The sequence below is a fragment of the Heterodontus francisci genome, unplaced genomic scaffold (genome assembly GCF_036365525.1).
Source record: "Heterodontus francisci isolate sHetFra1 unplaced genomic scaffold, sHetFra1.hap1 HAP1_SCAFFOLD_839, whole genome shotgun sequence".
NCBI classification, from domain to species: Eukaryota; Metazoa; Chordata; class Chondrichthyes; order Heterodontiformes; family Heterodontidae; genus Heterodontus; species Heterodontus francisci.
This window is the reverse complement of record NW_027140969.1, coordinates 28,995-56,698: the sequence shown is the minus strand read 5'-3', so window position 1 is coordinate 56,698 and position 27,704 is coordinate 28,995. Positions and strand designations below refer to the sequence as shown.

The 27,704-nt window shown below is 44.5% G+C and overlaps 1 non-coding gene and 1 pseudogene across 1 annotated transcript; both read left to right on the top strand.

Annotated features, from left to right (window-relative positions):
* The first annotated feature begins 3,020 nt into the window (after nucleotides 1-3,020).
* Nucleotides 3,021-7,300, top strand: LOC137361540 (uncharacterized; annotated as a pseudogene).
* A 17,667-nt stretch (nucleotides 7,301-24,967) lies between these two features.
* On the top strand, nucleotides 24,968-25,039 carry trnaa-cgc (transfer RNA alanine (anticodon CGC)). The gene has a single exon. It is a non-coding gene; the product is annotated as a tRNA-Ala (tRNA).
* Nucleotides 25,040-27,704: the final 2,665 nt, after the last annotated feature.

The window sequence follows — 27,704 nt, the reverse complement described above, 5'->3', positions numbered from 1 at the left end:
TGGAGTTGGTGGCTGGGGAATGGAGTTTGGAGTGTGCATCAAAAACAATCGTTTCAGTCTTCCCAATAAACCTGGGTGCAAGCGGACACATGGATAAACTTTGAAACCAAAGAAACACTGGCATTTATGTAGCGCCGATCAAGACCTTAGAATGTTCCAAAGTGCTTTGCAGCCAATTAAGTCAGTATTGAAGTATTAAAGTATTGCGTTTGGACAGATCCATGGATAGATTGGAGAAGCTGCGTCTGTTCTCCTTCAAGAAGAGAAGGCTGGGAGGAGAGTGAATAGAGGTTTTCAAAATCATGAGGGATCTGGACAGAGTAGATGGGGAGAAACTGTTCTCATTTGGAGAAGTGTCAAAAACCAGAGGGCACCGATTTACAGTGGTTGGCAAAACTGCCAGAGGCGACATGAGGGAAAAGGGAAACTTTTCCTGTCCAGTCAGTGGTTAGGATCTGGAATACACTGCCTGAGATTGTGGTGGAGGCAGATCCAATCGTGGTTTTTGAAGTGAAATTGGATCATTATCTGAAGGCAAAAAATGCAGGGTTACAAGGAAAAGACAGGGGAGTGGGATTAGCTGACATGCTCTTGTAGAGAGCGGGCACTGGTTCGACGGGCTGAATGGCCTCCTTCTATACTGTAACCATATTTTAATACTGTAATTCTATTGTTACTGATCCACCTGCCAGGGGAAACCTTTTCTCCTTATAGAATGCATGTAAACCCTTCCTGAATATCAACCTCACCATTGAACCTCCCATCAAATGTTCACTGTTTGAGTGGAGCAACCTGAGCTTCAGGAGCGCCAACCTCAGAGTGTATAACATTTACTGAGCTGAGAAAATACAAATACTCCCGCGATTGCGCAGTATTTACCACCTGCTGTGGTGGGATTTGATCCCATGTCCGCAAACATTAGTCTGGGTCTCTGCATATTACTCTGAGTTACCTGTTATGCCAGAGATTGTTGCAAACAACAACAGCCAAAAAATATGCTACACTGACATATTGTATCAAGTGCAGAATTAAACACAAACTTACAATATCAGAGGCAAAGAGAGACAGAATAATTCCCATGCACACACAATACCACAACAGACAAGTACAGAATGAATCCCACAATCATATACAGTAACACAGTCAGATCGATGCAGAACGAATCCCAAAACCATATTGTATCGGGGACTGACAGATACATTATGTACCCTATAATAACATAGAATACCAGAGACTGACCAAATATAGAATGATTACATCACACACAGTTCCGGAGAGGGTCAAATGAATCCCACACTCACAATCTGTAGCAGAGACGTACAGATAGAGAGTGTCTCCGTCCCTGATACATAGTATCAGGAAGTTTCAGACAGACAATGTCCAGAGAGTGACAGACACAGAGTGAATCCCACACTCACACTGCACACAACTGATCTCACACTCACACACAGTATCTGGAACTGTCAGAAAGAGAGTGAATCCCACATTCAGACAAAGGAACTGAGAATGACAGAGACTGAATTAATCCTACTCACACACACAGGATCAGAGAGAAACAGACACAGAGTGAATCCCACACTCACACTGCACCAGACAGTGATAGAAATACAACTGATCCCACACTCACACACAGTATCTGGAACTGTCAGAAAGAGAGTGAATCCCACACTCTGACAAAGGAACTGAGAATGACAGAGACTGAATTAATCCTGCACACATACACAGGAACAGAATCTGAAAGATACAGAATTAATCCCAAACTCATAGACTGTATCAAAGCGAGGTAGCTGAAGAATTATTCCCTCACTCATATACAGTAAGAGAATCTGACAGATGCAGACTTAACTCCACACTCACACACTGTACCAAAGCGAAACAGATGCAGAATTAATCCCACATTCACAAACTGTACAAGGGAGTGACAGACAGAATTAATCCCATATGCACTCAGAGTACCAGAGGGTGACAGGAACAGAATGTCCCTCGACAGCCTTCTAGATTCAACATTGAGTTCAAAAACTTCAGAGTATGACTGTCTTTTGTACTTTATTTTAACCATGGGCCTGCATTAAACTTTTTCTTTCAGATTTCTGCATTTGGACAGATCTGTTCATTAGTCTGTCATTAACACTCTCTCCAGACTAATGCTTTGTCTTTTAATGCAACTAATGACACTCCCTTTGCCTTTGTTCCATGACCTCTGTATCATTTACTCTCTCCTGTCCTCAGCCCTCTCACACACCTTCCCTTGTGTTCTTCTTCCCCTCCACCCCGCCCACTTTACACTTGTTCATAGCCTGTTACATTTCTAACCTTTAACAGTTCTGATGAAAAGTCGCAAACCTGAAACATTAACTCTGTTGTTCTCTCCACAGATGTTCCCAGACCTGCTGAGTATTTCCTTCTGTTTTGATGTGAGTCAGAATTAATGCCGCATTCACACATAGTCCCAGATAGTGACAGAGAGAAAATTCATAGCACATTCACACACAAAACCAGATACTGACAGATACAGAGTTAATATTGCACTTATACACAATACAGTTAGTCACAGATGCAGAATTAATCACCTATTTACAATCTGTGTTTGGTGTATTTATCTCCTGTTCAAATAAATCAGTCAGCAAGTTTGTACTGAACAGAATACCGACAGAATACTGTCTGTGTGATGTGCTGCAAATGTTAAAGCAAGGAATTCAACATTAAATAAGAGGTGGGGGTTGCATTTCAAACTGTGTTTGTGCTGCTTTAACACAGCTCTTTCTCGAGCAGCACCGCTGCTGTCAGAGCCAGGGAGCATTTTGACTGCGGGTGGATATCAGGCGGGAGTGTTGAAAGCTCCTGTCATTGGCAGGAATCACTTTGACTGGCGGCAAGTCTTTGTATGGGATTGGGACAATGAGCCAGCCTGCGGTGCAGTGACGGACTGCTCGCCCAGCTGGAAGGTTGGGAATTTCCGGCGGCTGGGATTTCCGGCGGGCCCGGCGCTCTTTAAACCTCTCTCTCATCCTTCACTTTGTCTGCAGTCGCTGCTTCTTCGCCGCCTCCGTCCCTGAAACATGTCGGAATCGAAAGCTCCGAGATTCAGCGATGCAGCAGTGGAGATTCTGGTGGAACAGGTGAGGTCCCGCAAGGAAGTCCCCTCGGACGGGAGGAAGATGCCCAGACAGACACTACGCCAGGCCTGGGAGGAGGTGGCCCTCAATGTGAATGCCAGGACTGATGTCATCCGGACAGGGGGGCAGTGCCGCAAGAAGTTCAACGACATCACCCGCACTGCAAGGGTAAGACTCCCGGTCACTGCTCAGGGACTGCGACACTGTCAGAAGTGCGTCCTTAACATGATTGGGTTAAACAAGTCACGTGTGACATGTACGATCTTACTGCTGGATTTGAACAGGAGCAGAGAAATAGTTTCTCCTTATTGACTGTATAAAAACCCGCCCAATTTGAACACCTCTATTAAATCTCCCATTATATTCCCCTGCTTTAAGGAGAACAATCCCAGCTTCTCCAGTCTCTCCACATTAACTGAAGACCCTCATTCCTACTATCATTGTGGTACATGGCTCTGCGGCTCTGTTGGTAACACTGTGACCTCTCAGTCACAACTCTGTGATTTCAGGTTCCACTCCAGGACCTGAGCACAACAAACTAACTTGACCCATCAATGAGCAAGTGCTGCTAAGGCCATGAGGAGCAGGTATATACCATAAGGCCCCTGAAGTCTGCTCCAACCATCAATACAATCATGGCTGATCTTCTACCTCAGCTCCATTTTCCACCTGCTCCTCATATTCCTCGATTCCCTGAGAGTTTACAAAAGTATCAATCACAGTCTTGTTAATACACAAAGATAAAGCATCTGCAACCTTCTGAGATGTAGAATTCTAATGTTTCACACCCTCTGAGTGAATACATTTCTCCTCCTTTCAGTCCTGCAGGATTGGCCACTAATACTGAGGCTGTGTCCCTGTGTCTAGATTCCCCAGTTGAAGGATAACCCCTCTCAGTGTCTGCCTTAGCAAACCCCTTCAGAGTTATATATGTTTCAATGAGATCATAGATTTATACAGCACAGAAACAGGCTCTTCGACCCATCATGTCTGTGCCAGCCATCAAGCACTTATCTATTCTAATCCCATTTTCCAGCACTTGGCCCGTAGCCTTAATGCTATGGCGTTTCAAGTGCTCATCTAAATACTGCTTAAATGTTGTCAGGTTTCCTGCCTCTACCACCCCTTCAATCAGTGTTTTCCAGATTTCTCCATCCTCTGGGTGAATGTTTCTTCCCTCAAATCTTGTCTAAACCTCCTGCCCCTTAGCTTAAATCTATGCCCACTGGTTATTGACCCTGCGCTTTTGAGGAACCCTCCAAGATATCATCCTTCCTTACTGCAGTAATTGACTTCCTGTTCAACAGTCCAATGCCACCTCCTCTTTCACACCCTCCCCTGTCACGCCTGAAGATTCTATACCCTGGAATATTGAGCTGCCTGTCCTGCCCTTCCCTCAACCATGTCACAGTGATATCAATAATATCATATTCCCATGTGTTAATCAACGCACGCAATTCATCAGCCTTACTAGTAAGACTCCTTGCTTTAAAACAGAGGCAATCCAGCCTTGCATTATTCGCTTGTGCCATACCAGGTCTATATTTGCACTGCCTTCCAGTCTGACTCAATTGCTCTTCTATATTTGACTTGTATCACCACTACTGTCCCTCCACTCTGTATCACATCACCTGCCAAATTAATTTAGCCAGCACCGCCTCCCCCCCCCCCCCACAAAGAAAAAAAGAAAACAGCACTAACAAATCTCCCAGCAAGGATGTTGGCCCCATTTCGGTTCAGGTGCAACTCATCCAACTTGTTCAGGTCCCACCTTCGCTGGAAACAGACCGAGAGATCCAGCCAACTAACGCCCTCCCTCCTGCATCATCTCTTCAGCCACGCATACATCTGCTCTATCCTTCTATTCCTATACTCAGTAGCACATGGCACCAGGGGTAATCCAGAGATTGCAACCTATGAGGTCCTGCTTTTTAATCTGCTACCTAGCTCCCTAAATTCTTGTTACAGGACTTCATCCCTTTTTCTACCTATGCCATTGGTACGAATGTGAGCCACCCCCTCTCATTCTTCTAAACTGCCTAGAGTATGAGCACAATTTGCTCAGCATCTCACCGTAGGGCAACCCTCTCATCCGAGGTACCAACCCAGAACTACCTCCAGGGAAGTATATCCTTCCTTAGGTACGGAGACCAAACTGCACACAGTACTCCAGGTGCGGTCTCACCGGGTCCCCATACAATTGTAAGTCAGTCAGAGGTGCCACGTTTCCGATGAAATGACAAAGAGAGATCCCGTCTGCCCTCTCAGGTGGATGTAAAAGATCCCATGGCCACGATGTGGAGGAAGAGCAGAGGGACAATTCTTCCCAATATTAATCCCTCAATCAACACCACAAAAGCAGATGATCGGGTCAGAATCACATTGCTGTAATTGGGATCTTCTGTGCACAAATTGACTGCCGCTTTTCTTCTATTCCAACAGCGTATACACTTCAAAGTACTTAATTGGCGATAAAGCATTTTACAACGTCATTTGGTCTTCAAAGTTGCTATATAAATGCAAGCCCTTATCTTTGCTAGTATCTGCCATGGTACAGTAGGTCACCTTAGCGTTAGAAATGGTGGATTACAGTCCTATTCCACAGAATTGAGAGCAGCATCTAGGTTAACACTGGTGTTTCCTTTTAGGTAAGATGTCAGACCATGGTCCTGTCCTCTCAGTTGGTGTAAACAATCCCATTGCACTATTTTGAAGATGAACAAGAGAGTTCACCTGGGCTCCCTTGGCCAACATTTATCCCTCAACAAACTGCACTGAAACACATTACCTGATCATTGATCTCAAAGTGGGACCACGCTGTTGGCAAATTGGCTGCCGCATTTCATACATTACAGCAGAGACGAGATTTCCAAGGTCCTCCATTGGCTCCAGACTGTTCGGGACATCTTGAGTCCTGAATGGTGCTATAAAAATGCACGTTTTCTTCCTTTATCTGGAGTTTCCCCAACACCTCTTCAGATTACAGCCTCAGACAGCAGAGACTAACTCCCTTCCACTCTCTCCACAGGACAAACTGGCACACAAGCCCAGGAAGAGGACCTGTATTCAGGAACTCACCCAGATGGAGCAAGAAGCTCTGGACATCATATGGCTCGGCAGCTGGAGAAGAATGCAGAATGACAGTGTTGGAGGCCGGTTGACACAGGGTGAAGACCTAATTCTCTAATCCTTTCTCTTCTGTTAAACAATCACGTGGACGTTGTGGCGCCCTGCACTCACATTGTGCTGCCCCCTCATCTTGCTGCTATCTAACCTTCCCATCACACACTGACACTTGCCCCTCTCCCCTCTGTTCCAGGTCTGAGCCATTACTTGGGTCCCGCTGTGTATGAGATGGAAGGGGACCAGCGAACAGAAAAGGCTTTGTCACCAGCTCCAAGATTCCAGTACATCAACACGGGATTCGCTGGTGGAAGAGATGTCCAGTTGTCAGGATGCACGGAGAGTGAATCATTCAGGAATGGTGAGCAGAAGCTGGCCATGGTGGAAAGGAGAGTGCAGGAGATGGATGGCCGAAGGGCAAGCTCAGCTTCCAGCTCTGCCGAAGAGCACACGGATGGAGAGTTCACCAGCCCAGCCTTTAAAATGAGGATCTTCCAAGTGCATCATCAACTGCTGGAGGCACTGGACAACCTGTCCAGGAACTGCCTCACCCTGTCTGAGAGGATGGAGGAGTCTGTGTCCATACTGGGTGATGCTCTGTCACAATACCTCACCACCTTGCAGTCACCAAGGAGCCTATGGTGAGCTCCACGGACGCCGCTGTGATGCCCCCTGTCCAGGATCCGGTGGTCCCCGACCTGGCATCGTTGATCGAGGCTCAAACAGGCGCCTTTCAGGCTCTAACCTGTACCGTCTCCTCCGGTTTGGAAAGGCTGGTTGGATATATTGACCGTGGCTTCGGTCGTGTCACAGCTCTGCTGCAGTCAACTCTCCCACCGGTCAGTGCTGAGTCCTGGCCACATGAGACTGGCACCGTGCACCTGGTGCATTCTGCCCTCTCTCGGGGTGACATTGCATCCGTGCCCGTGTCCATTCTACAACCCAGTGCGGCCACACGGCCAGGAAGCGGGCTGGACCAGACTGCACTGGGGACTGCAGTGATACTGCAGACTGTGAGCAAGACCCCTCAGACTCGGGTTCTGAGGGACCACAGACTATGAGCAACTATTAACACCTGATTGATGACAATCCACTCACAATCCTCACACTGAAACCATGGGAGCTCCTTTGGGAAGGACTTGAGTAGCAAAGAGTGTTGATATATTGTTAATAATGTTGGCACACGGTTTTTGTATATGTGATTTAAATATTAAATCTTTGAAATTCAGACTTTGTATTCCTGGAATGATGCATTGTCAGCAGTGAAGGAAGACTTGCATTTCTATAGAGCCCTTCACGACCTCAGTGCGTCACCTAACGCTCAACAGCCAATGAAGTTATACGGGAAGTGTAGTCGCTGTTGTGATGTGGGAAAATCGGAAGCCAGTTTGTGCACAGCAAGATCCCACAAAAGCCAGATTCCAAAACCCAGATAATATGCTGCAGTAATGTTGGATGAATGATAAATATTAGGCCCCAGGATACCGGGGAGACCCCATCCCCCACCTGCCACTACTGCTCTTCTTCAGACTAATGCCATGGGATCTGTTACATCGACCTGAGAGGGCAGATGGCGTCTTATTTTAATATCTGATCTGGTAGACGGTACTTCTGACAGAGCAGCGCTCCCTCAGTACTGGCACTGGAGTGTGCGCCGAAATTTCCGACTGAAATTGAATTCACCGCCGTCAACTGAGTGTTTGTAATTGAAACTGACTTTACAATCTAGAACTATTCAACTCGATAGATCCCTTCTCTCAGTTTCTCTCAGTGTCTTCTGATGTAAGTAACCATTCACCGACTGTGATCCTGAAGGGAAATTTCTCAAACCAATCCTGGTGATAGTTGGGAGGGAAGAGGGTCTCAGTGTGTTTGCTGGGATTGTTTAGGAGTTAATCTATGAGGCAGCATTCGCAGATAAAATTAGTCGTTTGGTTGTTCAGAGCTTGAGTATTGCTGAAAATAGAGACATTTTGTCAAAGCTTTTCGTCTTGCACTCATCAGGACAAGCCGCAAGAATACCAATGTAAGGAGAAGCAAGAAATTATACTGTATAAGAAGAAAGTGCTGATTGGTTGGCAGGTGGACTCTTATTGGTAGAGGTGTTGCCATGGAAAATACAATAGTTTATGGTGACTGACAGTTAACTTTGTTTGAAATTTTCATCATGACTCAAATATCAGATTAATTCAATCAGAGTGATACACACGGTCACTGAGAGTATTAACCAACTGCCCTCAGCTGCCAGACTGCAGACAGCTCAACAGGCAAGAGAGGGTTAATCTGGAACGTTGTTATTTCTCTGTCTCTGACACATTTCCAAAGTGTGAGATTAATAATGTCCCTGTCTGTGGTGCAATATCTGTGAGGGGCAAGACTGCATCGCTTGTCTCTTCAAAGTGCAGTACCATTTGGAATCTGGGACTGCTCCTGTCCTCACTCTTGCCTTTCTCTTTGCTGATGGAAAGTTGATGGGAGATCGGAGGGGCAGTATCTCACCTGCAGTGATTCCCTGGAATGTATGGATAGGTGGGCAGTTACTGTGTCTGAGAGCACACCATCAGTGCTGTGTGTGAGACAGATATTGTTCCCCCCTATGATGTGCAGGTGAGTTTATCCATCCTAGTTTTGCCTGGACATCAGGACAGAACCTAACTGTCAGTGCCTGACTGTGCACTGTCTAGCAGAGCGCGGATTATTCACTACCTAACCCGTCCCTGAAAATTGTAAGTGTTGCTGTTCAAACAGTCTTGGGTGAGCCTGTACAGGAATACAGACATTAAGCGTGCAGGCACAGCAACCATTTAGGAAGGCAAAATGGCATGTCAGCCTTTATTAGAAGGGGGTTGGAGTAAAGGAATAAAGAAGTCTTGTTACAATTGTGCAGGCTATTTGTGAGACCACATCTGGAGTACTGTGTGCAGTTTTCATCTCAACATTTAAGAAAGGATATACTTGAATTGGAGGTGGTTCAGTGAAGGTTCAGTAAACCTTCGGGTGAGGGAGTTTCCCTAATAAGGGAGGCTGAGTATATTGATTCGATATTGTCTGGAGTTTAGAGAATGAGAGGCAATCTCATTGAAACATGCAAGATTCTGAAGGAGCTGGATAGGGTAGACAATAAGAGATGGTATCCGCTGGTCGAGGAATGTAACACAGGGGGACACAGTCTCAGGATATGGGGCGATCATTTAGGAGTTGGATGAAGAGAAATTACTTCACTCAAAGGTTGTGAAACTTTGTAATTCTCCACCCCATAGTGTTGTGGATTCTCTATCATTGAATACATTTCAGGTCGGGATGGACAGATTTTTGGTCTCTCATATAATCAAGGAATATGGCGAGCTGGCAGAAAGTGGAGAAGGAAACAGCATTCAAGGCGAAGTGGAGAAAGAAAGTGCTGAAAACACTCAGCAGGTTTGGCAGCATCTCTGGAGAGAGAACCTGAGTTAACGTTTCAGGTCAATGTGTGTGTGTTTGTGTGTGTGTGTGCGTGTGTGTGTGTATGTGGTGGTGGGGAATAGAAGAAGGAGCTAAGGTTGGAGAGAGAGAGAGAGAGTTGCTTTGTTTGAGTCAGATTGAAAGCCTGAGGAGGAACTGAGAACTGAGCACCCATTCCCTCTGTTGAAGGGCATGCTTTGATGTCACTGAGCTGGTAATCCAGAAGTCCAAGATAATATTTTGGGCACATCGTTTCAAATCCCACCACGGCAGCTGGTGGAATTAAAATTCAATAAATTAACAGAAAAAAAATTCTGGAACTGAAAAATCTGTCACCTCATTTCAGAAATTGCACTAGAGAGGGGAGAGAGGAGATTTATGAGGATGTTGCCAGTACTGGAAAAATACAGCTGTGATGAAAGATTGGATAGGCAGTGGTTGTTCTCCTTGGAACAGAGGAGGCTGAGGGGAGATCTGATAGAGATGTACAAAATTTTGAGGGTCCTGGATAGAGTGGAGGTGAAGGGCCTATATATCGGACAAGATAGGTCAATGACGAGAGGGGCAAAGATTTAAAGTGATTGGCAGAAAGATTCGAGGGGAGATGAGGAAATGTTTTTCACCCTGTGGGTAGTGGGGCTCTGGAACTCGCAGACTGTAAGGGTTGGAAACCCAGGAACGCTCAACTCATTCAAAAGGTGCCTGAATATGCACGTCGAGAGCTGTAACGTGCTGGGCTATGGAACAAATTCTGGAAGATGGGTTAGTCTGGGTGGCTCGATTCACCGTTGGTGCAGACACGATGGGCCAAGTGGTCTCTTTCTGTGCCATAAACTTTCTATGATTCTATTATGTGATTCTATGAAAGCTAGTCTCAGGAATTGTGCCATGAAACTATCATCAATTGTCAGCAAAAAAATACATTTTGTTCACTAATGCCCTTTACTGATGTACATCTGCCGTCCTTACCTGGTCTGGCATACATGTGACTCCAGACCCACTGCAACGTGGTTTACTCTTAACTGCTCTATGAAATTGCCTCGCAAGCCACTCAGTTGTTAATTAGGGATGAACAACAAATACTGGCCTTGCCAGTGACGCCCACATCCAATACAAAAGCTGTAGAGAAATTCCCTCTGCTCTGGAGAAGTCAGTGCAAGCGGGAATCCTGTTGAGATTCGAGCCAATGGAGTTAAGAGCACAGTAACTGGAGTCGACTGTAGACTGGAATGGAAGGAGACAGGTTGACCTGAGACAGGACTAATACTTTCTGTTCATTGTAACACGTGCTTAGTGAAAAGCCCAGGGCATCTGAAAATACCTGGCGATGGAGACCCAGTCTGTCAGGGTTTATACTTCGGTTCCATGATTGAGAAAGCGTTTTAAGCTGGAGATGGGGGCGCAGAGCGATCCGAGACCATTCTCTGTACTGTCTCTCTCCTCTCCCGCTCTCTGTTTAATCCTCACTTGGTCTACTCGCCTTCCTGCGCTCTATCTGTCCTTATTCGAAGGCAGTTCGGGGCAGGCTGTATTGAAAAAAAGGAGCCTGCAGAAGTTCCCATCTCATTCAATAGTGATTCGAGTGAAGGGGCGGCACAGTGGCGCAGTGGTTAGCACAGTAGCTTCAACGACTCGGGTTCAATTCTGGGTACTGCCTGTGTGGAGTTTGCAAGTTCTCCCTGTGTCTGCATGGGTTTCCTACGGGTGCTCCGGTTTCCTCCCACATGCCAAAGACTTGCAGGTTGATAGGTTAATTGACCATTATAAATTACCCCTAGAATAGGTAGGTGGTAGGGAGATATAGGAACAGGTGGGGATGTGGTAGGAACAAGGAATCAGTGCAGGATTAGTATAAATGGGTGATTGATGGTCGGCACAGACTCGGAGGGCTGTAGGGCCTGTTTCAGTGCTGTATATCTAAACTAAACATTTCTGGGAGAGGGGAAGGAGTCAAAGGACTGGGCAAAGCGGGAGCCAAGTGACCACACAAAACTGCCTTCGTGATAAAATCACCAGCGCAGCAAACCGCCGACTGGCGGGATCTGAAATGGGAGATTTCACAACCTATCAGAGAGCCACGTTGTAAACGATCAATTAAGACATTGGTTTCGATTTACGAATCGTAGAATAAAAGCCCGCCAATTCCGATGTGGGACAGAAGTGAATTAATATAAAGTTTTACTTTTGAGACAATTTGATAAACTTCGTAATTTTTTCGAGTATTGCTGATAACAAAGACATTTGTCGAACATTATCCTCTTTCACTCATCAGGACAAATCTATAGAATACCAATGGAAAGACAAACAGTACATTTATACTATGTAAGGGAGTTCTGATTGGTTGACAATTGGATTCTAATTGGTAGAGACGTTGCCATGGAGAATGCAGCAGTTTATGGTGACTGACAGTTCACTGCCAATCAGAGTCAATGTGCCTGGTTTTATTTCAAGCAAAGCTTGGCAGTTATCTTATCTATTCTCATTGTCCTGTATTTTCCCCATAGCCATCTATTTTTCTTCCCTTCAGATAATTATTCAATTCTCTTTTGAATACCTCAGTTGAATCTGCCTCCACTACACTCTCAGGCAGTGAATTCCAGATCCTAATCACTCTCTACGTGAAAACGTTTTTTCTCCTGGTTGCTATTGCTTCTTTGCAATCGCCTTAACTTGGTATCGACTCATTCTCGACCCTTCCACAAAAGTGAACAGTTTCACACTGTCTTTTCTGTCCAGACCCCTCATGATTTTGAATACCTCGATCAAATCTCCTCTCAACCTTCTCTTCTCCAAGGAAAAGAGACCCAGCTTCTCCATTCTATTCAGGTAACTGAAGTTCCTCATCCCTGGAACCATTCTCACGAATCTTTTCTGCAACATCTCTAATGGGTTAACATTCTTCCTGAAGTGTGGTGTCTGGAACTGAAACTAATACTCCAATTGAGACCGAATCAATGTTTTATACAAGTTTATCACGACTTCCTTGATTTTGTACTCTATTTATAAAGCCCAGAATCCTGTATACCTCATTAACTACTTTCTCAACCTGCTGTGCCACTTTCATTGATACGTGTCCTTAAAGCCCCAGATCCTACTGTTCTTGCACCCTCTTTCGAATTGTATTCTTTAGTTTATATTGCATCTCCTCATTCTTCCTTCAAAAATGTGTCACTTCTCACTTTTCTGTATTGAACATCGCCTGCTTCTTCTCCGCCCATTCCACCAGCCTGTCTGTGTCCCCTTTCAAGTTTACCACTCTCCTACTCACAGTTCACAATACTTCCATGTTTTGTGTCACTCGCAAATTTTGAAATTGCGCCCTGTACATTCAGGTATAGGCCGTTAATATATATCAGGAAAAGCAAAGGTCCCAACACTGACCCATGGGGAACTCCACTATATAACTTCGTCCAGTCCGAAAAGCAACTGTCCGTCACTACATTATGCTTCCCGTTGCTCAGCTAAATTCATATCCGGCCTGCCATTTCCCTTTTAATCCTTCGACTCTAACTTTGTTTATAAGCCTGTTATGTGGCACTTTATCAAATGCCTTTGGAAGTTCATGTACACCACATCCTTCACATTCCCCTCATCAACCCTCTCTGTTACCTCATTAGAAAAACTCAAGCAAGTTAGTTGAAGACGATTTGCCCTTTACAAATTCCTCCTGGCTTTCCTTAATTAATCCACCTTTGTTTAAATGACTATTAAATATTTCACAAATTATTTTCCTAAAACCTTTCCCACCACCGAAGTTAGCTTGTCTTCCTGTAGGTGCTGGGCTTAACTTTGCACCCTATTTTGAAGTAGGGTGTAAGGTTTACAATTCTCCAGTCCTCTGGCACCACCAGTCTAAGGAAGACTGGAAAATTATTATCAGTGACTCAGCAATTTCCACCATCACTTCCCTCAGTATCCTTCGATGCATCTCGTCTGGTCCTGGTGCCTTATCAATTTTACATACAGCTAGCATATCCATTTCCTCCCCTTTATCAATTTTTAGTTTTGTCTTTCTCAAAGTTAAACGACGATTCCAATCAGAAGTGAGCATCGTCTTGTGAAAAGTGAGAGCCGGGCAGAGCCCTCAAACTGCCCCTTATTCTGCACTGTAATAATTGCACTCTGAGGTATTACACTGCAATAAGATGTTGTGAGTAAAGGCTGCATTTGCTGACAATGCAACCGTTAGGTGGCGCTGTATTTGCACATGAGGAATTGCAGCCTGTTCCACTGACACCTAAATGTCTGTGAAATTCACGCAACTACCAGGATGAAAGATGGCGCTGCTCAATTTATCACAGGAAATGCTTCCGGCTGGTTAGTTCCAGCAAGCTCACCTTACATGAAGTTGGATGGAGGTCCAATAATATACTAGTATGGAGTATAGGATGCTAACTGTAATCCTCAGAGCCATTTCATATTCCAGTAATACCATTTAGTACAAAAGGAATGTTATGATTGAATTTCCATGTTCTGATATTTAGGGAGACAGTGAATTGGCAACCCGATCGATGGAGAATAAAATCGGGCAGAGTATAAAATGTGCTGGCAATTCATTATCCACTTTTTATATGTCAACACAACTAAATCACTCGCTCCAGACCTTGCTTCTCTCCTCCACTCCCCTGGTTGGTTGTTCCCCGCTCCTCGACCCCCCGCTCTCCGGCAACTCGCTTCCCACTTACCCTCCTCCCCACAATGCTCCTGCTCTAGGCCACGCCGCTTCCCTCCTCTCGGCCACTCGCTCCCACGTTTAATTGTTCTCTGCATGCCTGCCGAAGAAGAAATGCATGCCATGAGGGGTGATGGGGTGACGGAGGAGCGAGTGGCCGAGAGGAGGGAAGCGGTACTGTCAAGAGCTGGGGTGGGGGAGCAGGGGGGGGGGAGCTGGAGACCGGGGTGGCATGAAGCGAGGAGTGGGGAACAATCGGACATGGGAGTGGGGGAACAGCGAGGTCTGCAGCGAGTGGCCGAGGGAGGAGAAAGATACCCTCCAAGAAGATGTAAAGGCATTGGAGAAGTACAGCAAAGATTCACGAGAATGGCACTGGGATGAAGAACTTCAGTGATGAAGATATGTTGCAGAAGTTGGGACTGTTTTCCTTGGCGAAGAAAAGGCTGAGAGGTGATTTGATCGAGGTATTCAAAATCATGAGGGATCTGGACAGAGTGGATAGGGGGAAACTTCCCACTCATGAAAGGATCGAGAACGAGAGGGCACAGATTGAAAGCAATTGGTAAAAGAAACAACAACGACATGAGGAAAAACTTCTTCACACAGGCAGTGGTTAGGATCTGGAATACACTGCCTGACAGTGTGGTGGAGGCAGGTTGAATCGAGGCATTCTAAAGGTAATTAGACTCTTATGTGAACAGGAAGAAAGTGCAGGGTTATGGGGAGAAGGCGGGCGATTGGCATTAAGTCAATTGCTCATTCAGAGAGCCAGTGTGGGCACGATGGGGCAAATGGCATTCTTGTGCTCTGTAACAGTTCTGCAATTCTGTCAGAAGGGATACCTCTCGCCATTATGGTTAAAACTGCTGCTTTAAGGTCAAAATAGATTATGTGCCTGACTGCACTCTGTGGTAAAAGAGAAACAAGCACTCAAGTGGGTCAGTTATTGGGTTATTAGGCTCTGCTTGCATAATTGTATTAAAATGATTGGAGTAGAAATGTGCCGGATCAGACAGTCCTCAAATCACTTTCAGACCTGGAAATCTCCCCAAACCCCTCCACACTGGGATTAAATAGGGAGCTCCCACAGCCCTGTGATGATGGAGGATTGGTTAAGGGGATGATTGTGATTGGTAGTTTGAAAGTTATGGCAGTGTTTTATTTAAGGGTCTCGCTCTGATTGGTCTATTTAGACATCCATGCCACCGTTGTGTTTATTTTACCATTGACTATGTACTTGTTGACCTTTCTGCCAATGGGAACAGTTTCTCCCCATTTGCTATGTCTGGATCTCTCTTGAGTTTCAACACTTCGATCAAATCTCCTCTTATTCTTCTTATCAGAAATAGCCCATCAGTGTCAGAAACTCCAAAATAAAAGCAAAATACTGCAGATGCTGGAAATCTGAAGTAAAAACAAGAAATGCTGGAAATACTGTGCAGGTCTGACAGCATCTGTTGGAGAGAGAAGCAGTGTTAACGTTTCAGGTCAATTCAAATGAATGGTCACTATCTGAAACGTTAAATCTACTTCTCTCCAAACAGATGCTGCCAGACCTGCGTTCTCTTGGTTCAGGTCCCCTGTTGCTCCATCGATCGGGTTCGGGGCGGGGGGGGGGGGTGGGGAGCGGTGGGCTGGCAATCACCGAGGCCCCTTGAACGCAGGCAAGACCTGGCATGGTGGAATCCAGCGTCGCCCCCCCCCCCAACACCAACTCCCCCACAACTCTAGCACCCCGCCCCCTGCCCACTCCACTCCACAGCCACAGCAATATGCTTCACGCTTAAATGCCCTGCGACATGGACTGGCAAGCCACTCAGTTCTCAAGGGCAATTAGGGATGGACAACAAATGCTGGCTTTGCCAGTGACGCCCACATCCCATGAAAGAATTTTTTAAAAAGGCTGATATCTGCAAAGTGAAGCCATCGCTCACATATAGAACTGGATACTGAAAGGAACTATGTGAGTCCCAAATTCATATACAGTACCAGAGACTGATAGATCCAAAGTGAAGCCATCATTCACAGAAAGAACTGGAGACTGAAAGACACAGAATAAGTCCCACTTTCACATAAAGAACCAGAGACTGATAGATACAAAGCGAAGCCATCATTCACATATAGAACTAGAGACTGAAAGAAACAGAATGAGTCTCACTTTCACATAAAGGACCAAAGAGAGATAGACACAAAGTGAAGCCATCACTCACATATTGACCTGGAGAGTGAAAGTAACTAGGTGAGTCCCACAGTCACATACAGTACCAGAGACTGATAGCTACAAAGTGAAGCCATCACTCACATATAGAACTGAAGACTGACAGACACAGAATGAGGCTCACATTCACATACAGTACCACAGACTGATAAATACAAAGTGATTTCATCACTCACATATAGAACTGAAGACTGACAGACACAGAATGAGGCTCACATTCACATACACGACCACAGACTGATAAATACAAAGTGATTTCATCACTCACATATAGAACTGAAGACTGACAGACACAAAATGAGGCTCACATTCACATACACTACCACAGACTGATAAATACAAAGTGATTTCATCACTCACATATAGAACTGAAGACTGACAGACACAGAATGAGGCTCACATTCACATACACGACCACAGACTGATAAGTACAAAGTGATTTCATCACTCACATATAGAACTGAAGACTGACAGACACAGAATGAGGCTCACATTCACATACACTACCACAGACTGATAAATACAAAGTGATTTCATCACTCACATATAGAACTGAAGACTGACAGACACAGAATGAGGCTCACATTCACATACACGACCACAGACTGATAAATACAAAGTGATTTCATCACTCACATAAGAACTAAAGACTGACAGGCACAGAATGAGGCTCACATTCATGTATAGTACCACAGTCTGTCAGATACAGAATGAATGACACACTGACACGCCACCATCGGAAAATAACAGAAAAATAATGAATCTCACACGCACATACAGTCCCAGAGACTGACTGATATAGAATGAAGGTTTCAGTCTCATGCAGTAACAGAGACTGACATATGCAAAATATGTCCCACATTCAAACACGCTATCAGAGATTGTCAGTTACAGCATTAATTCTGCAACCACACAGTGTGCCAGGGATTGATAAACAGAAAATTAATTCAATGCACATATACTGTACCAGAGACTGACAGAATTATAACTCTGCTTGTATTTATAAGTTCACACACTGCCAAAGAGTCGAAGAGTCGGAACATGATGCTAAAGCAGTGCTAAACACTAGTTGGAGTGCAGCTAGAGTATTTCTGGTCACTGCTTTACAGGAAGGATGTGATCCTGCTAGAGGCGGTACAGAGGAGATTTGTGAGGATATTGGCAGGATTGGATAATTTTAACTGTGAGAAAATCGAAACATAGAATCATAGAAAGTTTATGGCACAGAAATAGGCCATTGTCCCATTGTGTCTGGGCTGGACAAAATACGAGCCATCCAGTCTAATCCCACCATCCAGCATTTGGTCCATAGCCCTGCAGGTTCGAGCATTTGAGGTGCAGATCCAGACATCTTTTAAATAGATTGAGGTTTTCTACCTTTAATACCCTGTCAGACAGCGAGTTTCAGACTTACACCATGCTCTAGGAGAAAAAAAAACACTCATCCTCCCTCTCCTCTTTCTACCAAGCAATTTAAATCTATGCCCCCCAGTCACTGACCTCTCTGATAAGGTAAATAGGTCCTTTACATTCACTCTATCCAGGCGCCTCACAATTTTGTACATTTCAAATCTCCCCTCAGTCTTCTCTGTTCCATGGAGAACAACTCTTATGCTGAGTATGCGGGGGCTGTTATCTTTGGAACTTTGGAGGGGGGAGGGGCAGAATATTGGAGGTCTTCAAAACTTACGAAGTGCCAAGATAGAGTGGACAGGAAGGATCTATTTCACTCTGCAGAAAGGTCAATATCAATGGGGCAAACATTTAAATTAATTGGCAGAAGGATTAGAGGAGAGTTCAGGAGTATTCATTTTCACCCAGAGGGCAATGGGTGGCCTGGACCTCACTGCCTGAAAGGGTGGTAGAAGCAGAAACCTTTATGACATGTAACACAATCTTAGACATGCACTTGACGTATTGTAGCATACAGGGCTATGGACCAAAAGACAGAAAGTAAGATGAGACTGGACAGCACTTATGCAGCTGGCGTGGACACAATGGGCCGAATGGCCAATATCTGTGCGTGGAATTTTTAAGGATCTATGTTTTTAATTGATACTGTGTCATTCACTCTTTTTGTGAATGAGATCTTACATGTTATGTCGATACCAGCCTGCTCTCATTGAATTAATGCAATATATTTCACATAGATACTATATGATGTTTCAGAACTGGTTCGCAGTTTATATCAGGCTGGACTAAGGGAATGGACATTTCAGTTAAATTATATGCGTAAGTTTTAAACTGGTATCTGAGTTTGTATACTGTATTTCCAGATCTCAATCTCAATCTGATCACAGACATTGAATTTGACTTGTTTCTAATTTATATGTCAGGGCATACTATGGGAATTAGTACCACCAATTTTAAACCCATAATGTGTCTAAATGTTGGAGTGATGTTTAATGAGAATCTCAGGGTACATTATTGGGATTCAAACAAGTGCCATCTGGTATCTAACTTGGAGCTAAGGCTGCACTATTGTGGGATTGACACAGTGACAATTTGATAGTGAGTTTGGACTGGAGTTTATGTGTCTGTCTGTCAGTGGGCTGAGTTGCGGTGACATGGAAGCAGCGTCTATCCATTTCCATCTCTGGGTATTGAAGATGGCGTGTTTAAGACAGCAGTTAGTGTTCATCTATCAGTCAGTGCAGGAGGAGAGAGAAAAGCAGAGGGGCTGGAGGGACAGAGAGAGACTAACTTGTATCTTTACATCAATCAATACAGCTCCATGTGCAAAGAACTTAACAATTTAATGATAGATATTGTTTAAAATACTCCAGGTAATGTCTGAGGTAAGCGATGGTATAATAGTGGTGCACATAGATTAGATTAGATATACAGCACTGAAACAGGCCCTTCGGCCCACCGAGTCTGTGCCGACCATCAACCACCCATTTATACTAATCCCACACGACCATATTCCTACCAAACATCCTCACCTGTCCCTATATTTCCCTACCACCTACACTACTGACAATTTATAATGGCCAATTTACCTATCAACCTGCAAGTCTTTTGGCTTGTGGGAGGAAACCGGAGCACCCGGAGAAAACCCACGCAGACACAGGGAGAACTTGCAAACTCCACACAGGCAGTACCCAGAATCGAACCCGGGTCCCTGGAGCTATGAGGTTGCAGTGCTAACCACTGTGCCACTGTGCCGCCCTATCCACTGTGCCACTGTGCCACATAGTTGCCTTCCAAGCAATTGATCCGGGATCGAACCTTGACCATCGCAAATCCCCAGCTTTTAATGCCTTTTATATCAGAAACTCAAGATCTGAACGAAATTTGATCCTGCCAACAGGGATTGTGTGTCTATAATGGGAAAGTGTTTCACACGAATAAAATAAAGCTTTTTAATGCTTTCTCTTTCATATCACATTCCGTCTAGCTTCATATTCAGCTTTTCTATTGCTGCTTATTATCTGTCCTGAAGTGTACAGGAGAAAAGCAATAAAATTGCACGGCTTTAGTGAACTTCATTCATTTCCAGTATTTTTGCCCTCTGCTGCTTCCCGTTTCTTATCTAAATGTCCATTGTCTACCAGAGGTGGGTTTTTCTTCAGAAAGATCAATCCTGCAGACGCCGGAAAACTGAAATAATAACAGAAGATGCTGGAAAGACTCAGCAGGCCACATAGCATCTGTGGAGGGAGGAAGGTGGGATTAACGTTTCGGGTCCAGAGTAGTGTCACCGATCTTAACCCTTAACCCGAGCTTCCCTCCCATACAGAAACTATAGGAGCTGATGGGTCTTACCAGCATTTTGAGCTTTGATTTGTATCTTATTTCTGTCTGTATTTCATCCCTTTCCCCTTGTAATGGTTTCTGTGAAACGTCCAGCGTTGTGCTCAGATCATCGTGTATTTATGTTTTGTTTATTTGAACTGATGTAAACAATGTAGAGTAAAATATAACAGGGCACATTTACAAAGAGCCAAGCAATGCAGTTTAATCAAGACTCGATTGATTTGTTCTTCATTGGGTGATTTATTCTTTATCTGACAGACTGTGGTCCTGTATATGAATATGGGACTCTTTCTGCGTCTGTCCGTCTCCGCAACGATATTTGAGTAATGGCTTCACTTTGCATCTGCCAGTCTGTGGTACTGAATATGAGTGTGGGAATCATTCTCTCTCTTTTCTCTGCAATAATGTACTTGAGTGTCGGCTTCAGTTTGGACTAATGGGATTGAAATTTCGTCTTTCAGTCGGACTCAAAGTGAAATTTGTAGACTGATACGTGTGCGATGTATTATTGGGATAAATTCAGTTCCCTTCAACCATGTATAGTGTGTCAATTCTATCTGATATTAAATGTGCAGTTAAGTCTACCGTGGCACAGTGTCTTTCAATGTGACAGGTCGTGTGATTTTTGGCTGAGATTTATATATTTACCTGTCAGCAGGTATTTTATAGGAGGTGGCATTTGTGGTCATCCCTTACTGCACAGCAACTGAGTAATGCACTTCAGAGTCAAACACATTGCTGCGGTTCTGGACTCACATGTAGGTGAGACCAGCTAACGACAGAGAGCACAGGGAAACATTAGTGAAAGTCCCTTTCAATGTTAGATTTTGTGTGTCAATTAATTGAATTTATTGATTAATTGAACATTAATTCCACCAGCTGCTGTGTGCGATTTGAACCCGTGTTGCAATGAGATGAGCTTGGATGGTTGGACTACTAGTTTAGTGATATGACCACAACGCCATGGCTCTTCCACCACCCCCTCCCCACCCCCCGCCCACCAAACATCCCCCAATCCCGCAATAACTTCTGCACTTCTGCTGTGTTTGACCGTTGGATTGAAAATATATCTGTAGCACTTGGGATCTTGGGAAAATATGAACTAGGAGCCGGAGTTGGACACGCGGCCACTCGGGCCTGATCCACCATTCTACAAGATCATGGTTAATCTGATTGTGACCACATCTTCACATTCCCGCCTACACCCGATGAACTTTTAACCCCTTGTGTAACAAGAATATATCTACCTCTGCCTTAAAAATATGCAAAGACTCTGCTTCCACCGCCTTTTGAGGAAGAGAGTTACAAAGACTCACGACATTTAAAAAAAAATAAAACAATCTCCTCATCTCTGCCTTCAATGGGCGACCCTTATTTTTAGATAGTGACCCGTAGTTCTAGATTCTCCCACAGGAGGAAACATCCTTTCCACATCCCCCCTGTCAAGACCCCCCAGAATCTTCTATACTTCAATCAAGTCAGCTCTTACTTTTCGAAACGGCACTGGATGGAAGCCTAACTTGTACAACCATTCCTCCTAAGACAACCTGCCCATTCCATGTATTAGTCTTGTTAATCTTCTCTGAACAGCTTCCTTAAATAAGGGAACCAATACCGTACACAGTCCTCCGGATGTGATTTCACTGATTCTCTGTATAACTGAAACATAACATCCCTACTTCTGTATTCAATTCTCCTCGCAATAGTAAGAGCAGTAAGAGCCTGCCTACCCCTGCTCTCTGTGACTGTGGACCTGATGGTCTGTCAGTGTATCTGTGTGCTGGGAGTGATAATGTATCGACTGCGTGTGGGAAGGATGTTGTTGATAGCTTGGGTGGAGGAATCATCACATTCATGCTGCTTGATGGAATTTTTTGATGGGGCAACAGAGGAGATGAATACGGATAATGTATTTGTTGTTGTGTACATGAGCATCCAAAAAGATCTAATAAATTGTCACATAACAGGATTGTCAGCAAGGTTAGAGCCCATGGAGTAAAGGGGACAGTATCCGTGTGAATACGAAGTTGGCTGAGTGTTCGGACACAGAGTAGTGGTGAACAGCTGTTTTTTTTTGGACTGGAGGAAGGTAAACATGGGGTTCCCCATGGTGTTAGGACCCCTGCCTTTCTTTATCCATATTAATGACGTTGACTTTGGTGGACAAGTACATTTGCACAATTTATACATTGCACAATATTTGGAAGTATTGAGAGATGTGAGGAGGATAGTGACAATCTTCAAGAGGACACGGCCAGGCTGGTGAAATAGGAAGGCAAGTGGCAGATGAAATTTATTGCAGAGAAGTGTGAAGTGATTTTTTTCATTCTGAAAATCGAGCAGAGGCAAGATAAAATATAGGACACAATTCGAAAGGGGGTTCAGGATCAGAGGGACCTGGGGTATATGTGCAAAAATTGGTGACGGTGGCGGGGCTGGTTGAGAAAGTGGTTTACAAGGGAAACTGAATTCCTGGCTTGAAGGCTTCATAAATACAGGCATAGAGTACAAAAGCTAGGACGTTATGATAAACCTTTATAAAACACTGGTTCAACCTCAACTGGAATATTGTGTCCATTTCTGTGCACCACACTTTCGGAAGGATGTTAAGGTACTAGACCCACGCTCCCCAGACAGCAAACCTCAGCCTATAGCAGTCCAGTGCCAACACTGCTCACAAACCGGAATGTAATCGGGTGCAAGTGTCATGCTCGGAGTCCGCTCTTGCTTCATGTTCGATGCCCCGTCACTCTTCCTCTAACTTTCCTAATCTAACTTCAGATACCAGGCTTCAGACTGCTGGGGCACATGTCATATTGATTTGCATATGAATCAACATTCCTACATCGTTTTCAGGATCAAATCCTGGAATTCCCTCAATAAAACCACCAGGGAATCAGTGAATGATACAGCACAGATTGGGATCTATTCTTCCAATGTGCAGTGGGACTTGGGTGTCCTTGTCAATAAGTCACTGAAAGCGAACATACAGGTGTAGCAAGCAATTGGGAAGGCTAATGGGATGTTAGCCTTTATCGCAACAGTATTTGAGTAAAGGAGTAGTGAAGACTTGCTTCAATTGTACAGAACTTTGGTTAGACCGCACTTGGAGTACTGTGTGCAGTTTAACCCCCTTTACCCGAAAAAGGATATTATCACCATAAAGGCAGTGCAACGAAGGTTCATCAGAATTTTTCCCAGGATGGCGGGACTGTCCAATGAAGAGAGATTTGTAAAAGTGGGCCGACAGTCTCTAGAGTTTCGAGGAATTAGCGGTGATCGCATTGAAACCTGCAAAAGACTTAAAGGGATGCACAGGTCGCTGCAGGTAAGATGTTTCCACTGGTTGGGGAGTCTAGAACCAGGGAACACAATTTCAAAATAGGTAGGGAGCCACTTAGGACAGAGATAAGGAGGCATTTATTTGCTCAGAGCGTTGTGAATCTTAGGAATTCTCGACCCCAGTTGGCTGTGAGTACGTTTCAAGCAGAGATTGACAAATTTCGTAAAATAGGGATATGGGGATAGTGTGGGAAAATTGGATTGTGGAGCAGGCTCGATGGGCTGAATGGCTATTCCTATTCCTATGTTCCTATGTCTCCCCAGAAATTCTATCATCAAGAAAGACAAATATATTAACATGTTGGAAATATTATTATCAGAAGTCACATGTCATATTGATTTGGCTATGTAACAACTTCATTGTGGCCGGGTTCAAACCCTGAAATTCCCTCAATAAAAAACACCAGAGAATGATGAAGCACAGATTGGAGTCTTTTCGGCCCATTGTTCCTGTTCTGGCTCTTAGATAGCGTCATTAAATTAATCCCACTCCCTCCCTGTTCATTCCCTGTAGCCCTGTAGGTTTTCCGCTTTAGGTATTTATCCAGTTACCCTTTGAAAGTTATTACCGAATCTGCTTCCACCGCTCTTTCACAGAGTTTATTCCAGATCTCAATAATTCACAATTGTTCTCTTCTGGTTCTTTTTGTCAATTACCTGAAATCTGTGTCCTCTGGTTCCCACACTTCTGCCACTGGTGCAGTTTCTCCTCACTGATAACATCTAAAGATTGCATGATCTTGGGCAGTTCCATTAAATTTGACTTTAAACTCCGCTTCCCCGCAGTGAAAACCCAGTGTTTCTCCAGTCTCTCCACATAACTGATGCCTTTCGTCCCTGATACCATTCTGGCAAAGCTCCTCTGAATCCTCTCTTAGGCCTTGACTCCATTTTAAAGTTCCCAGAATTGGACACAACATGTGAACTGGGGCTTAAACAGTCCTTTATAAAGATTTTGCCCAACTTCACTGCTTTAGAATTCAAACTTGCGTTATAATTGCAAGGACGATTCGGAACTCCACAGAAACGCTCTCGTGCGTTACAATAGTGAGCGCTGGGATCAGAGTGGGGGAAAATTTGCTCCTTTATATGTAATTACCCCACATTCTGAAGCCAAGTACATCTGTGGGAATGTATAGAAAAGTAAAGGACACATTTCATTGCCCTTGTTTCATACAAGAGGCATCGGCAATTTGGACAGGTGTCAGGACGGCGGAAAGACTGCTGATACTGATGAAGACTGAGAACATGATAAATACAAAGAATCAATTGTGAAGCACTGTAGTCAGAGTTGGGGATGTAGCTCAGTGGTAGAGCGCATGCTTCGCATGTATGAAGTCCTGGGTTCAATCCCCAGCATCTCCAAGTAGTTTTGAGAGGAGCGTTGCACCGCAACGGCAGTGCTGCACCGCTAAACTTTATGTTTAAATTCGCAGCAATAAATCGGTTTACTCAGTCAATTATATTGTCGCAGGACTTCATCGCACACCCTCTGGGCAGTCCACCTCAGCTGATAGCAGTCCAGTGTCAACACAGCTCACAGACGGGAATGTATCTCAGTGCAGTGTCGTGCTACAGTCCACACTTGCTTTATGCTGGATCCCCTGTCACTGTTCCACTCACTTTCCCAATCTAATGTCTAATGTCAGACTGGGCACTGCTGGGGCAAGACTGAGAGTTGGGCATTTGCGTGAGAAGCAGAAAGGGTGATGGAGTCTTGGGGCATGGAATCATAGAAAGGTGACAGCACAGAAGGAGTTCATTCAACCCGTCCAGCTCTCTGCAAGAGCAATTTAGCTGCTCCCACTTCCCTGGCATTTCCCCTTAGCCCTGCAATTATCTCTTTTGATCTTCAGGCGCTTATCCAATTCCCTTTTTAAAGCCACCCTTGAATTTGACTCCACCACAGTCTCAGGCAGTTTATTCCAGATCCTAACCACTCACTGGAGAAAGAAGATTTCCCTCCTGTCGCTTGTGATTCTTTTCTCGATCACCTTAAATTTAAATGATCTGGTTCTGGACCCGTCCACCAATGGGAACAGTTTCTCTCTATCGGCTCTGTTTTTACCCCTCATGACATAAAACCAAACAGTGTGCTGGATTTTGTGTCCATCAGTCCTTAAATTAATTTCAGCATATTCCCAACTCTCAAGCTGGTTTTACACTGCACTCCTTTGAGGGCCTCTCTGAGCGATCACTCTCAGTATCAGCAGATACTATTTACTTTTATAAACCTTTCTGAGCCACACAAGTAACAAGTGACGATTCAGCTCCCAGCTCACACCTCTTCATGCAATCTTACAGCTGATTGACAGTTACCGGCAACTAACTGTTTCTGTTAACTAGATTGCAGTTTCTCTCACGGTTTTTTAAAGTACGAGGTTAAATTCAAAATAACAAGCAAAATTTCGCTTTGTGATTCGCTCAACAAACCCACCACAGAATTCTCACTCTTACCAAATTCCCAATTTTTACACTATCTTTCGTTGCTCTCCTTTTATGACCACTCTATGCAAACTCACTCTTTACTATTCAAATGCTGCCTTGATGGAAATTAGGAACATAGGAATACAGGAAATATAAACAGGAAAAGGTCATTCGGCCTGTTGGGCGTTCTCGGCCATTCAAACTGATCATGACTGATCATCTGCCTCTATGCCATCCCCGCCCCCACCCCCCCCGCCCGCCAGACTAACCCCATATTCCTTGATGTCATTCATACCCAGAAATCTATAGGTTCTGTCTTGAACATGTCTAATGATTGAGCTTCCACAGTCCTCTGTGGTAGGTAATTCCACAGATTCACCACCCTCTGAGCAAATAAATTCCTCCTCATCTCAGTCTTAAATGGCCTACCCTTTATTCTGAGACTTTGTGTACTGGTTCTAGACTCACCAGCCAGAAGAAAGATCCTATCCTGTTACTCACTGTAAGAATTTTGTGAGCTTCAATGAGACCACCTCTAATTCTTCTGAACTCTGGAGAATTGAGTCCTAGTTTCCTCAATCTCTCCTCGCAAGACTTGCAATGTTTCACTCCATATTTCATTTCTGGTTGTACAAGACTGAGTGCTGTTACTTTGTTTGTGGGTCAACCTCACTTCCTCTCAGCCTCTGCTTCTGCAATTACTCTCTCAACGCATCCTGGCTTGAAGTTCTGCGAGCTGGAGCAAGTGACACACTCACCCTTCCTTCCAGTTGTCATGTCTCAACGTAGCTCAGACTGGAACATGGATACGGCCGCCTTGTTACTGCTGTTTGGTGAGTCGTTAAAGAACATTATAACAAAACTGCTAGATTCCGTGTCTGTGAGGGAGACGAGTGTGCAAAAGGCAGAGGGAGATTGGAACTGAGCCCGGAGGTGACCGATCTCCTGCAGCTCAGTGAGTGAAAACAACGTTTACTTCGGTGTGTAGTATTCGAGTTTGGAAAGCTATTGCAGAAGAGGCTTCCTTGTGCCGACCTCGTAACCTCTTGATCTGCTGCCTTTGATTGACAGAGACAGAATTAAACTCATCCTCGCATACAGTAACACAAAGTGACAGATACCTATTGAATCCATCAGAGGCTAATAGACAGAATGATTCCAACATTCACATGCAGTGTCAAACATTGTCAGAGTCAGAATGAATCACACATTCAGACACGACTATTGTAGACTGTCAAATGGAGAATGAATCTCACACTGACATACAGTCCCAAATAGTAACAAGTACACAGTGAATTTAAATCATTTTCTGTAGCAGACAGTGGAAGGAACAGAATGTATCACACACTCACACACAGAACTGGCGACTGTTACATAAAACATTCATGCGCCAAACATACACTCTGCTAGAGACTGACAGTTAGAGAAATAAACCAACACACACAAATGCAGCGCATTCGAGTGACAGGGACAGGTTTCATCCGACACGCACGCAGTGCCAGAGACTGACAGTTCAGAATTAAACCAGCACACACACGCCGTGCCATAGAGTGACACACACAGAATTAATTCGACACAGAGACGCAAAAGTACAGACTGACAG